At 41.2% G+C, this 14,607-nt stretch overlaps 1 long non-coding RNA gene and 1 other non-coding gene across 2 annotated transcripts; both read right to left on the bottom strand.

The window, feature by feature from the left end:
• Positions 1–1,292: 1,292 nt before the first annotated feature.
• Positions 1,293–2,161, bottom strand: LOC139383996 (uncharacterized). Its single transcript, XR_011628808.1, has 4 exons — positions 1,951–2,161; positions 1,750–1,866; positions 1,579–1,652; positions 1,293–1,399 (listed from the first exon to the last, which is right to left on the bottom strand). It is a non-coding gene; the product is annotated as an uncharacterized lncRNA (long non-coding RNA).
• Positions 2,162–12,411: 10,250 nt separating this feature from the next.
• trnal-uaa (transfer RNA leucine (anticodon UAA)) lies at positions 12,412–12,494 on the bottom strand. Its single transcript has one exon. It is a non-coding gene; the product is annotated as a tRNA-Leu (tRNA).
• Positions 12,495–14,607: the final 2,113 nt, after the last annotated feature.

Raw genomic sequence — 14,607 nt, 5'->3', positions numbered from 1 at the left:
TATCCTCTAAAACGCTCTGGTTGAGAACCTTTGCAGCCCTGTTTCCAATTGTCCACATGGCTGGAATAATCTATCCAAGTAAGTAAAAAGAACGATGTATTATTAGCTAACTAGCTACAGGGCAGACTAATTTAGGCAGGCTATCTATCTTCACATACTGTATAGATCGCTAAGTGAATGAAATATCACCGTTGGTCTAACACCGAGGTAAAGACCGTTTCAAGTTCGATATTCGACGGATATTCGCGCTTTCAAACCACTTGAGCCACAGACTCCAAATAAGTGTCATGATGTTGGAAAAATTGCGCACAACATTGCACAGGTATTATTTTCACGATTTAGACACGAATTTGCTTTCAAAGGCTAATAAACATGTGGAAATGTGAGCAGCGTTTTGTATTCCTTAGTTGAATTAGTTAGGGAGCGTGAACAAAGTACACACTTACTTTACATTCAAATTTCAATAGCTCCTTGGTCATGTGACCTAGACTTCAAACAAGGTTCAGAATGTCCACTCGGTGGCCCTATACATTGCACACCCTTTAGTTTGTCCATTTTCATCTCACTTGGTTTTCCATTAATTTTAATTAATTTTTCAAAATTTCGAATTTCAATAGCTCCTTGGTCATGTGACCTAATGTCCGCTGACTACCCTTCCATATTGCACACTCTTGTTTGTCTCCTGTAAAATCACGCAGTGTAACGTACATTTTTCATAGTTTCAAATTTGCAATAGCTCCTTGGTCATGTCAATTACACACCTAAGAAGCATGCAGTGGATTTACACCCATATTGCATAACCTCTGGTCATGTATCTTCTATATTGTTGTACATTATTATTAGTTTGACAACTAGGGGGTTCAGTCCATTGTTGTGTTTACCCTTTTCTTTAATATTTATCTACAATAATTGGTAGTTCTAAGTACTCATTTCCCCATTTTTTTAATATTTTTGCACAGTATTTAACAGTGGTACACAATAGGAGAGAGAGAGAGGGAGAGAATATCTCATTTCGTCGTTAATATAAACCATAAAGGAAAAGGGCAAAGTACGAGAGTCATGCTTTTAATTGTCTAAAGCAGAGAGAGAGGGTGAGGTAGGCTGCAGTGTGTTTGCTGGTCAATACATATACTGAACATGTAACCACCGTAATGGTGGCCAGTAAATCAATGAATAAAAATAAAATATTGACAAATGAAACAAATTGTAGACCTTTCATCTTTTCCAACATGTCAGACACTTCAATTAAGTATGAAACATTTCACAGTGCTAACTTTCTCTTTATCCCTGGTTGTCAGAGCCTCTTCAGTGTGTATGGGGTATAGCATACATTTTCAACAACAAAGACTGCACATCCAGTTTGTGTTCTTTACTCTGTTGAACTCTTTTGTCTTCACTCCTAGGCACAGCACATGGATCCTCAGTTGGCATGCAAAACATTCAATCAAAACCAAACGCGTTATAAATAATATCAACGCAGTATGACAAATTAGCCATCCATTGTGTTATATCATACATTTTCTTACATGCTGTCACTGTTGTCAAAAGATTATAAACATGTTAAATAAAGTTACTAACCCAGTCTGTTTTTGGGCTACATCCAGGTTCTTTATCAGTGGCACAAATGAAGCAGTTGTTGACTTTGTTGAACTCTGAAATCATAGGCATGAACTGAACATATGGCTGTCCCACACAACTACATATTTATAAAGAATTTACATTTATTTTGAATTAAATGTAATTACATACCAGACATTTTTAGTATATCCTCAGCCATTTCTTTTCGCAGTTGGTCCATGTGTTTTTGAAGGTTCCATATCTATTTGGGAGCGGATGTTGGAAGTTCTATGCAACTTCCTTGGCCATCTACACCAACAAATAAGATTATTTTTTTTTTACATAATTGTCACAACAGCTAAACATTCATTATTGAAAATATAACTATCAAACCTGCAATACAAAGACCCCCTCAGCTGAAGGTGTCCTGCTGCATGGTGTGAGTTATTTCCCCTCCTTTCCACTTTATGTCCACCCAGTCTTTTCCATGGCAGGATCTTCTCATTTTGAAGTACTCTCTTTTTAATGTAAAAATAATGGAATTATGATTAGTTATAGGCAAATGAATACACAAGCCACATTTGTATGCTGTTTTCCTTATTGCTATATTCTAGTAGTAATTTATTAGTAGAGGTAATTTCCTTTATGCCCCATTCTACACACAGCCTAAATTATAGGCACTGAACCATGTACAGGACATTAAAAGTAGCATATAGGATCCAACCCTATCACAGAGTGAATAAATGTACAGTCGTGGCCAAAAGTTTTGAGAATGACACAAATATACATTTTCAGTCTGCTGCCTCAGTTTGTATGGTGGCAATTTGCATATACTCCAGAATGTTATGAAGAGTGATCAGATAAATTGCAATTAATTGCAAAGTCCCTTTTTGCCATGCAAATGAACTGAATCCCCCAAAAACATTTCCACTGCATTTCAGCCCTGCCACAAAAGGACCAGCTGACGTCATGTCAGTGATTCTCTCGTTAACACAGATGTGAGTGTTGACGAGGACAAGGCTGGAGATCACTCTGTCATGCTGATTGAGTTTGAATAACAGACTGGAAGCTTCAGAAGGAGGGTGGTGCTTGGAATCATTGTTCTTCCTCTGTCAATCATGGTTACCTGTAAGGAAACATGTGCCATCATCATTGCTTTGCACAAAAAGGGCTTCACAGGCAAGGAAATTGCTGCCAGTAAGATTGCACCTAAATCAACCATTTATCGGATCATCAAGAACTTCAAGGAGAGTGAAGAAGGCTTCAGGGCGCCCAAGAAAGTCCAGCATGCGCCAGGACCGTTTCCTAAAGTTGATTCAGCTGCGGGATCGGGGCACCACCAGTACAGAGCTTGCTCAGGAATGGCAGCAGGCAGGTGTGAGTGCATCTGCACACACAGTGAGGCAAAGAGTTTTGGAGGATGGCCTGGTGTCAAGAAGGGCAGCAAAGAAGCCACTTCTCTCCAGGAAAAACATCAGGGACAGACTGATATTCTGCAAAAGGTACAGGGATTGGACTGCTGAGGACCGGGGTACTGTCATTTTCTCTGATGAATCCCCTTTCCGATTGTTTGGGTCATCTGGAAAAAAGCTTGTCCGGAGAAGACAATGAGCGCTACCATCAGTCCTGTGTCATGCCAACAGTAAAGCATCCTGAGACCATTCATGTGTGGGGTTGCTTCTCAGCCAAGGTAGTGGGCTCACTCACAATTTTGCCTAAGAACACAGCCATGAATAGAGAATGGTACCAACACATCCTCCGAGAGTAACTTCTCCCAACCATCCAGGAACAGTTTGGTGACAAACAATGCCTTTTCCAGTATGATGGAGCACCTTGCCATAAGGTGGGAATGCACCTAGGGAGTGCTTCGGCAAGAGGCCCGCGGGCATACATATACCTGTAGTATATTCAATGTCTAGGCACACTAGGTAAGACCTGGGCGGACCACCCCCTGTATTTTGGTTAGGGCACCAGGTGGTGCTAAGATAAGTAGTGGGTAGGCAGGTAAGGTAGGAGAGGGGGATTTGAGATTTACTTTCTTTGCTTTGGTTACGTCCAGCCCCTTTTCCCCATATTACCGTGTGACGGAATAAATTCCTTGTAAACGGTACCCCTCTCTCTGCCTTTTGTCATCCTTACTCACACCTACAGTCCCATACCTCTTTCACGGAGAGTTGAGTTGTAGCAGGGTGTTGCGTTCCCTCTTCATAGAGGCATGCGTAACAGTAGGCTATATTTAAGTTGTGATATCGTCAGGAAATATTTAGGCCTACTGTGTTAAGGCAACTTTGGTTTATTTGAAAATAATTACATTTTGTTAACATACTGTTAAGGTGTATGACTCCAGTGGTAACACCACCCTGAGTTTCTCTCACTACTCCTCTATCTTTTCCAGGTACCAGCCCTTACCTCCATCAACCCCACTGACATAGAAAAGAAAGGATACCCGTCTAATTTTTTTTATCTCCCATTAACATTAGTATATGTCTAATCAAACATTTAAATAACTATTTTTACATACCTGATCAACCTGTAACCTGTGTGTTTGCTTGTTTACATCTGTCTCCTACCCTGTTCCCTTTACTCTGCTCTTGTTCTCCAGGATCTAGGGATTCTGCCGAACACCCAGACATGGATCCACCTGATGTCCTGCATTACCAACCACTCTCCAACTTTTCATTACATCAGCTACTGTTATTGTCATGTTGTCCATATCTGCTAAGACAAGCCAGTGTATGAATCAAATGTTTTTGCATATGAATGAAGTGGAAATTAGATGACTTTGTGATCTGTAAGGTAAGTAACATTAATGAAGCCTAGTGGTTAGAGCGTTTGGCCAGTAACCGAAAGGTTGCTATATTGAATCCCCGAGCTGACAAGGTATAAGTCTGTTGTTCATCCCCTGAACAAGGCAGTTAACCCACTGTTCCTAGGCCGTCATTGTAAATAATAATTTGTTCTTAACTGACTTGCTTAGTTAAATTTTAAAAGTGTGTGTGTGTGTGTGGGGGGGGGGGATGGTTTTACTCCGATGCCTGTTTATTTATAAAAAGCAGAACATAGTAAATAACGTTAATCTCAATGGTTAGCCTATGCAAATTAATAGTTAAACAAAAGCTCATTAATAGGAATACATTTAGCCTAATTGGTAACAAATATTGTGGTTAGAGCGTTGGGCCAGTAACCGAGAGTTTGCTGGATTGAGTCCCCGAGCTGACAAGGTAAAAATCTGTTGTTCTGCCCCTGAACAAGGCAGTTAACCCACTCTTCCTAGGCCGTCATTGTAAATAAGAATGTGTTCTTAACTGACTTGCCTAGTTAAATAAAAAATGGGGAAACGTCAGGATCCTAGTCAGGCTATTGTTTGTCAAATTCAGATTAAATATAGGTCTTAATGTGTATCAAATCTGTAGGAGATTGTGCACTAAAATGACAAACAGCTGAAATGTTCAGGCTTCATCATGATCTGTGATCAAAACAGGCTGGGGTGTTTTTGGTCTTTTGTGGTAAGCATAGCCTACCACTAATATTCTAAATTGTTAAGCATTTAATGAACCCAACCACATTTTCCTGTTATGGTGAGGCTGAGCAAGACCTTTGATAGGCTAGTAGGCCATGTGGAAATAATTGTGGAGTTAATCATTGTTATAGCCTAGATCACTTTATGTAATCTGGGCTGTTTTTTCTAAGGCTAAGCAAACAAGGCGTAGCATATGCTGTTTTCCCATCTATAACAAGGGTTAGGCCTATAACCTCATATACCCCCTCAATTCAAGCCCTGCATTTAACCATAAGACATGTCCACAGAAGTGTATAGCCTAAGGATTGCATGGTGACGGGGGGCGAGATCAAGTAATGAAATCAGGGATTTTTCAGGTCAGAAAGATGCCAGAGTTTCTGAATTGTAATTCCGAGTTGAATGACCTTTCAAAAAAAATACATTTCAGTCTGAGCTCGTTTTTTCCTTACTTCCCAGTTGTCTTGAACGCACTGGAGTTCTCGAATGCGCCACTAGAGACCTAGGTTGCCTCCAACAAAGAAGCACTTGTCTGTATTGATGTGAGAAATAGGCATATCTACACAGTAGTGGCTGGCTGCGATATCAACTAGCCTAATCATTTTTGTATTGAGCTGATGTGCCTATTTTAGCTGAATCGACCAAATTTATTAGATTACTCTGATTTTTTTACAAAATCATGTACAGACATTTAAGGCGTTCATGGTGAGGTCTTTAATAATAAACTAAACAGACACAAATGAACATGTAACATGGTAACATGTATAAGTTTAAGGCGTTTATGGTAAGATAAATAAACCAATAGATCAATAAACTTACAAGCAAACTGACACGTGACGCATCCGGCAGTTTGATGCCTTAGGAAAAAAAACGTGTCTCCATTGATTGTCCATGTTAACTCATGGCGGTATTTTATTGCTCGGAAGAAGTTAGGTAACTTGGTGAGAGGTATCATTAGCTTAATTCTGACACTTATCACCCCCCATATTTGTGTTTCTTGAGAGAGTACTACGGCTATTGACAGTCACGTAAGCGAGAGGCACACCTTTTTACCAGATGTAGGTAAGCGATTTAGATTCATTATGGAGACACCTTTTTCCATAAAACATATTAATAAGCTAGAACTGATGCACATCAAGAAAAACGTTTTAACACAGGCGAATTGGGTGTTGTGTAACTTTGTTAATTAAATAAAATATGTATACTTTTTTTCCCGTTAATTTGTAAACTCGGGTACCCTTTATCTAATATAACGTTCAGTGTCAAAAATAGAGAAAATCGGAAAGAGGCACTGTATATATCCGCTACATGTGTGCACTGCGGAGGGCTTCGGAGGCTTGACCACTTTGGCCAATCAGAGCATTGAAAAAATCATAATTTACCATGCGTCTGCCTTCACGTTCATAGAACTCCACGGACCCCCCTCTACTCTTGCGCAGTGAAACCCAGAACAATATGTGACCACTTGGTTATGGCAACAACGTTCTGCCGAGGACACCCAAATAAGTGACCACCGCAAAACCCAAGAGCCGAACACTCTGGAAGTTGCTTTAGCCCTGCTTGGGATATTTAGCCTACATTGGCTTAATGACATTAATAAGCGAGCTAGGACAGACTTTTGAAATGTACAGCAACATAATTCAGAACATGGGCCATTCTTACAGTATTCTCCTTGTAAACCAAGTCAGAACCATAGGATGAATAAAGGAGGCATATAAGCACACAGTGAAAGCTCTTACAATATTCTATGATTACATTTCTTTAAAACAGGCTATAGGCTACATGTGCACCACCAAGTCAGAACAGTAGGCTAAGTTATGAAAAGGGACAAATTATTAGGGTGAGGCACATGGGCTAGTAACAGAACCACCACATGGGCTACTAACAGCTTAGTCAGAACAGTAGGTTATGAAAGTTATGAAGGGACCAAATTATTAGGGTGAGGCACGTGGGCTACTAACAGCTCACTACACAACATACACTTAGTATTACTTTCTTAGCTACAGTATACATATCCCTGGAATATTACATAATTTATGCAGCGGCATACAATACTATTTTTAGACACAATTTTTTGTTCTATGCTCACTTGATAGGAAGATGGCGCGGCGGTCCTTCTTGTGGGCAATTTTTGTCATAAGTCTGGCCTTCTCTGGATTTATGGTGCTTTCAAGACAACTGGGAACTAACAAAAACAAGTTTGAATCATGACGTCAGTGATCTTCAGGTCGGAGTTCTAGAAAGAGGCCCAAGTTCCCAACTTCTCAAAATTTGCCCACAAGCAGAACCACCTTTCAAGTGAGCACAGCACAAAAAGTTCAGTCCAAAAATGTATTGTATGCTGCTTCCCTGAATGATGGGTCGCCACTGTTCACGATTGACAGTGATGGCCTATTTTGAAATTAGGTAGCATATGCCTAACTTTAAGACAAGTAACTATGAGTCTTCATGATGACTAATATCATAAAAATCTTGTAAGCTGAGTTTGAATAAGACATCTTATTGCCACTTCGCATTTAGGATGTTTGGTTTTATTATAGATAATAAATAACCAAATCATTGATGGATCGCTAGATAAAAGAAATACATGTATCTCGTCTGCCCTTGCTAGCCGGTCGGCATACGAGTCATCACACTCCCTCATCTGACTGGTCTTTTCCCGCAAGCCGCCATACACGTCATCACAGTCCCTCATCTGATTGGTCTTTTCCCGCAAGCCGCCATGCACGTCATCACAGTCCCTCATCTGATTGGTCGATTAGGCGCTTATTATGACTTTGACTGTGGTAACTAGTTACGACCCGAGAGAAGGGACGGTAAGGTCCTGAAACCTTGATATATTGTTTAAAAAAAGCAATGCAGTGTGGTCGTGGCTCGATGGGAGTTTTGTCAAATTGTCACACCCTGACCTTTTACTAACCTTATCCTAATTCTCCCAACCTGCTACGTTAAATCTCCTAACCTGCAGAGTAAATTTTCCTAACCTGCTCCGAGAAGGTTAGGATTGAGGGAGGGGAGCTGATCCTAGACCTCATGATGAACTGTATACCTCATGAAAAGCTGTATACCATATTATTTACTAAGAGAGTTTTAATCTATATTTTTCATAGTTGTCTATTTACCACCACAAACCGATGCTGGCACTAAGACCGCACTCAACAAGCTGTATGGGGCCAAAAGCAAACAAGAAAATGCTCATCCGGCGGCTGCGCTCCTAGTGGCCGGGGATTTTAATGCAGGGAAACTGAAATCCGTCATACCTCATTTCTGCTAGCATGTCACCTGCGTAACTAAAGGCGGAAAAAAACTCTAGATTACCTTTACGTCAGCAACAGAGAACATACAGAGATCTCCATCGTTCTCCATTTGGCAAATCTGACCATAACTCTATCCTCCTGATTTCTGCTTATAAGCAAAAACGTAAACAGGAAGTACCAGCTCAATATGGAAGTGGTCAAATGAAGCAGTTGCACCTGTCTTTGTTTCACCTGTCTTTGTGCTTGTCTCCACTCCACCCTGATCTGTTTCACCTGTCTTTGTGCTTGTCTCCACTCCACCCTGATCTGTTTCACCGGTCTTTGTGCTTGTCTCCAACCCCCTCCAGGTGTCGCCCATCTTCCCCATTTTCCCCCGAGTATTTATACATGTGTTCTCTGTCTGTTCCCAGTTTTGTCTTGTCAAGCCTACCAGCGTGTTTTTCCGTGCTCCTGGTTTTCCTAGTCTGTTTTCTAGCCCTCCCGGTTCCAACCTGTTCTGCCTGCCCTGACACTGAGCCCGCCTGCCCATTCAGCCTGCCTTGACCTCGAGCCTGCCTGCCCCCCTGTACCTTTCGGACTCTGACCTGGTTAATGTATTCGGCGCATGTGACAAAGTTTCATTTGGATTTGATGAACTTCTGGCTCTCCTCAACCTGCCTATTGCCTGCCCCTTGTATTCTAATAAATATCAGAGATTCAAACCATCTGCCTCCTGTGTCTGCATCTGGGTCTCTCCCTGTGTCGTTATAAGATCTAAACCTACTATACCGGCACTGACGCTCGTCGGGTGTGGCAGGGCTTGCAAACTATCACGGATTGCGAAGGGACACCCATCCAGGACCACGGCCCCATACTGGATCAGATGACCAGAGAGCAGAAGGGTCAGGCCCAGGCTATCCACATCAACAACCAGAGCAGCCAGCCCATCTCTATGAGTCAGACCAGTGAACAAATCCCCGGTCACCACATCCAGGGCCAGACCTTCCAGATACAGGCTAGCCCAGCCATATAATGTTTAGGCCCAGCACAACTGACTGAATGGGTGAGAACGGTCTCCTACCTCTACTGGTGTAACATTAGGACACCAGTGTAGCCCAGCCCTGATACGTGGCCGAAGTTGACGCCGCAAAGCATAGATCAGGGCTAGCCCAGTCATGTACAGTGCCTTGCGAAAGTATTCGGCCCCCTTGAACTTTGCGACCTTTTGCCACATTTCAGGCTTCAAACATAAAGATATAAAACTGTATTTTTTTGTGAAGAATCAACAACAAGTGGGACACAATCATGAAGTGGAACGACATTTATTGGATATTTCAAACTTTTTTAACAAATCAAAAACTGAAAAATTGGGCGTGCAAAATTATTCAGCCCCCTTAAGTTAATAATTTGTAGCGCCACCTTTTGCTGCGATTACAGCTGTAAGTCGCTTGGGGTATGTCTCTATCAGTTTTGCACATCGAGAGACTGAATTTTTTTCCCATTCCTCCTTGCAAAACAGCTCGAGCTCAGTGAGGTTGGATGGAGAGCATTTGTGAACAGCAGTTTTCAGTTCTTTCCACAGATTCTCGATTGAGATTCAGGTCTGGACTTTGACTTGGCCATTCTAACACCTGGATATGTTTATTTTTGAACCATTCCATTGTAGATTTTGCTTTATGTTTTGGATCATTGTCTTGTTGGAAGACAAATCTCCGTCCCAGTCTCAGGTCTTTTGCAGACTCCATCAGGTTTTCTTCCAGAATGGTCCTGTATTTGGCTCCATCCATCTTCCCATCAATTTTAACCATCTTCCCTGTCCCTGCTGAAGAAAAGCAGGCCCAAACCATGATGCTGCCACCACCATGTTTGACAGTGGGGATGGTGTGTTCAGCTGTGTTGCTTTTACGCCAAACATAACGTTTTGCATTGTTGCCAAAAGTTCAATTTTGGTTTCATCTGACCAGAGCACCTTCTTCCACATGTTTGGTGTGTCTCCCAGGTGGCTTGTGGCAAACTTTAAACAACACTTTTTATGGATATCTTTAAGAAATGGCTTTCTTCTTGCCACTCTTCCATAAAGGCCAGATTTGTGCAATATACAACTGATTGTTGTCCTATGGACAGAGTCTCCCACCTCAGCTGTAGATCTCTGCAGTTCATCCAGAGTGATCATGGGCCTCTTGGCTGCATCTCTGATCAGTCTTCTCCTTGTATGAGCTGAAAGTTTAGAGGGACGGCCAGGTCTTGATAGATTTGCAGTGGTCGGATACTCCTTCCATTTCAATATTATCGCTTGCACAGTGCTCCTTGGGATGTTTAAAGCTTGGGAAATCTTTTTGTATCCAAATCCGGCTTTAAACTTCTTCACAACAGTATCTCGGACCTGCCTGGTGTGTTCCTTGTTCTTCATGATGCTCTCTGCGCTTTTAACGGACCTCTGAGACTACCACAGTGCAGGTGCATTTATACGGAGACTTGATTACACACAGGCGGATTGTATTTATCATCATTAGTCATTTAGGTCAACATTGGATCATTCAGAGATCCTCACTGAACTTCTGGAGAGAGTTTGCTGCACTGAAAGTAAAGGGGCTGAATAATTTTGCACGCCCAATTTTTCAGTTTTTGATTTGTTAAAAAAGTTTGAAATATCCAATAAATGTCGTTCCACTTCATGATTGTGTCCCACTTGTTGATTCTTCACAAAAAAATACAGTTTTATATCTTTATGTTTAAAGCCTGAAATGTGGCAAAAGGTCGCAAAGTTCAAGGGGGCCGAATACTTTCGCAAGGCACTGTATGTACGGGCACAGCAGAGCTGACTGGAGAACCATTTCTGGCACAACATAACTGACTTTGCCTTAGTTCAAATTCATGTTGGCAAGACAATGAATGTAAAAGGCATTTCTCACAATGGTTAAGTTATGCAGTAAAAGCAGGATGTTGATGTTAAAATGTCACTGTCTGTGTAACACTGACATCTTCTGGCTCACACGATGCCAATACATTTAAGCTCACTGACCTATTATTTCAGGCTACAATAAAATAGTTAAATCAAATAATTTATTTGATTTGTCACATACAAAGGAATAGCAGATGTTATTGCAAGTGTAGCAAAATGTTTGTGCTTCTAAATCCGACAGTGCAGCAGTATCTAACAGGTGATATCTAACAAATTCCACAACAAAACCTAATGCATACAATCTAGTAAAGGAATGGGATGAGAATATATAAGTATAACATATCTGGATGAGCAGCAACAGAGTGGCTAAGATGCAATAGATAGTGATGGATACAGTATATACATATGAGATGAGTAATGCAGATATGTAAACGTTCTTAAAGTGGCATTATTAAAGTGGCCAATGATATCTCTGTGCTAGTGGTGATTGTTTAACAATCTGATGGCCTTGAGATAGTTTTTTTTTTTATCTCTGTCCCAGCTTTGATGCACCTGTACTGACCTCGCCGGGGTGAACAGGTAGTTATTGTCATTGATGATCTTTTTTTGCCTTCCTGTGACATCGGGGGTTGTAGGTGTCCTGGAGTAGTTTGCCCACGGTGATGCGTTGTGCAGACCGCACCACCCTCGGGAGAGTTGCAGTACCAGGCCAGGCTAACCTGTAAAAATTAGTGAGGGTTTTTGGTGACAAGACACTTTTTTTTCAGCCTCCCGAGGTTGAAGAAGCGCTGTTGCGCCTTCTTCACCACACTGTCTGTGTGCATGGACCATGTCAGTTATTTAGAAGATATAAGGTATTCACATCTCTAGTCATGTCATCCAATAATATATTCTGGGGTCTAATAAATGCATTGTTCAGCTTTGTTTTTTTAACTGTACCACCTAATACAAACAAACTCTTACATCAGCGCACATGAATGAGTATAATGGTATGGTACTTTTGTTTGTTGTTAGCGGGTTTTTTGCAGTCGAGGGGCGTGGCTTGATCTACTGTCCGGCCGTGTCATCCAAAACGCTGTATGTAGCTTTCAGGTTGTTGATACATTTTCCGCACATTAAGTAGTAAGTTCGTGTGAACGTTGACAATCATTATCTTGACATCAGTAAGCAGAACTATTTCATAAAAATGTTATGCACTATACCAGGAGTGGGGTTCGAACCCACGCGGACATATGTCCATTGGATCTTAAGTCCAACGCCTTAACCACTCGGCCATCCTGGTTGGCGTAGTGTGATGTCAAAATAACATGTTTTATATATTATATTATTATTATTATTGTTTTGATTTATGTTTTATTATCCGTAACAATCCGTCGTAACAACAACAATCGAATGGTATCACATGTCTAGGCTGCGGCTACCACTGTGATCATCAAAGCAGATAGCTCCTCTGACGTTCCATTATTGTAACAATGTTGCAAGTCAACTGTCAATTTGATTGACCATAACCCGTAGCCTAGCCCTAGCCTATTTAAACGGGGTTCTACACAGAGTATATCTATCCAAAAAACACAGGTTTCAGCAGCATTGTATGTATTGCTTCAGTTCACGTTCTAAAACATCAGGCACACACACATTGCATTGTGGAATTGAATTTAGTGCTATATATTATATACTGTAGCCCCTATACTGATATACTGTAGCCCCTATACTGATATACTGTAGCCCCTATACTGATATACTGTATTCCCTATACTGATATACTGTAGCCCCTATACTGATATACTGTAGCCCCTATACTGATATACTGTAGCCACAGACTAGTGTAATTATTACTATACCGTTTACACATACAATCCTTGTACGTCGACACAGGGCCGTTACATATCTATGGGGAAGGGGCAGTGGTTGATTTAGAGTTGGGTGATTGTCACAGAGACAGGCCTGTCCCACTTGCTGGTGGGGTTATGGAACACAGATGTTAAAAATTGTCACTGCATTCTGCGGAGGACTCTATTACTCTGTTTTTAACTCATTCTGGACACTGTAAAAATAGCAATGGCCTCTTGGATAATATACCGTGCCTTCAGAAAGTATTCATATCCCTTGACTTATTCCATATTTAGTTGTGCTACGGCCTGAATTCAAATTAGATTAACGACATATTTGTTTAATCTCGTCCATCTACACACAATATAAGTGAAAACATGTTTGTAGAAATGTTTGCTAATTTATTGAAAATGAAATACAGAAATCTCATTTACATAAGTATTTACATACCTCTGCTGACACTCCAAACTGAGCTCACTACAACTTGATTGGACCTGTGGCCATTTGGACATGTTTTAGAAAGAAACACACCTGTCTATATAAGCTCCTACAGTTGACAGTGCATGTCAGAGCAGAAATTATATAATGAAGTCCAAGGACCCGTCTGTAGATCTCTGAGATATAATGGTGATGAGGCATATATCTGGGGGAGGGTAGAAAATTATTTCTAGTGTTGAAAGTTTCCAAGAGCACATTGGTCTCCATCACTGGGAAATTGAGAAAATATGGAACTACCCAGACTCTACCATAGCTGGCCGTCCGATCAAACTGGGCAAGAAGACCACTCATGAGAACAAAAAAAAGCACCTGGAGTTTGCAAAAAGTCTCGTGAAAGACAGATCTTAAGGAGAAATATTGTGGTCTGATGAGACACACATTTTACTCTTTGCCCTGAATGCAAAGCGCTATGTCTGGAGACAACCAGGCACAGCTCATCACCCGTCTAACACCATCCCTGCTGTGAAGCATGGTGGCAGCATCATGCTATAGGAATCATTTTCAGCAGCAGGGACTGGGAGACTGGTAAGGAGAGAGGAAACAATGAATACAGCCAAATACAAATCCTTGATGAGAACCTGCTTCAGAGTGCAAACGACCTTAGACTGAGGGCAAAGATTTACATTCCAACAGTACAATAACCCTAAGCAACACTGGAATGGCATCAGATCAAGAATGTGAGTTCTTGAGTGGCCCAGCCAAAACCCAGACTTGAATCCCATTAAACATCTTTGGAAAGACTTGCTGGTCACCAACGCTCCCCCTCTAACTAAAAAGGATACTACGGGATTTTGGCAGGGAGGCCCTTTATCTACTTCCCCATTGTCAGATGAACTTGTGCATATAATTTCTGTGTCTGTGTCCAGTATGAAGGAAGTTAGTTTTGCAAGCCAATGCTAACTAGCATTAACGCAGTGAGTAAGTCTATGGGTATCTACTAGCACGCTAGGAAGAAAAATCCTCAAATCCAGATGTGCAAGACAACTCAAAGCTGTAATCGCTGTCAAAGGTGCTTCTACAAAGTATTGACTCAAGGGTGTGAATACTTATGTTAATGAGATATTTCT

The sequence above is a fragment of the Oncorhynchus clarkii genome, chromosome 25 (assembly GCF_045791955.1).
Source record: "Oncorhynchus clarkii lewisi isolate Uvic-CL-2024 chromosome 25, UVic_Ocla_1.0, whole genome shotgun sequence".
NCBI lineage: Eukaryota > Metazoa > Chordata > Actinopteri > Salmoniformes > Salmonidae > Oncorhynchus > Oncorhynchus clarkii.
Note: the sequence above shows the minus strand (reverse complement) of the source record. Positions and strands in the feature narration are given on the sequence as shown.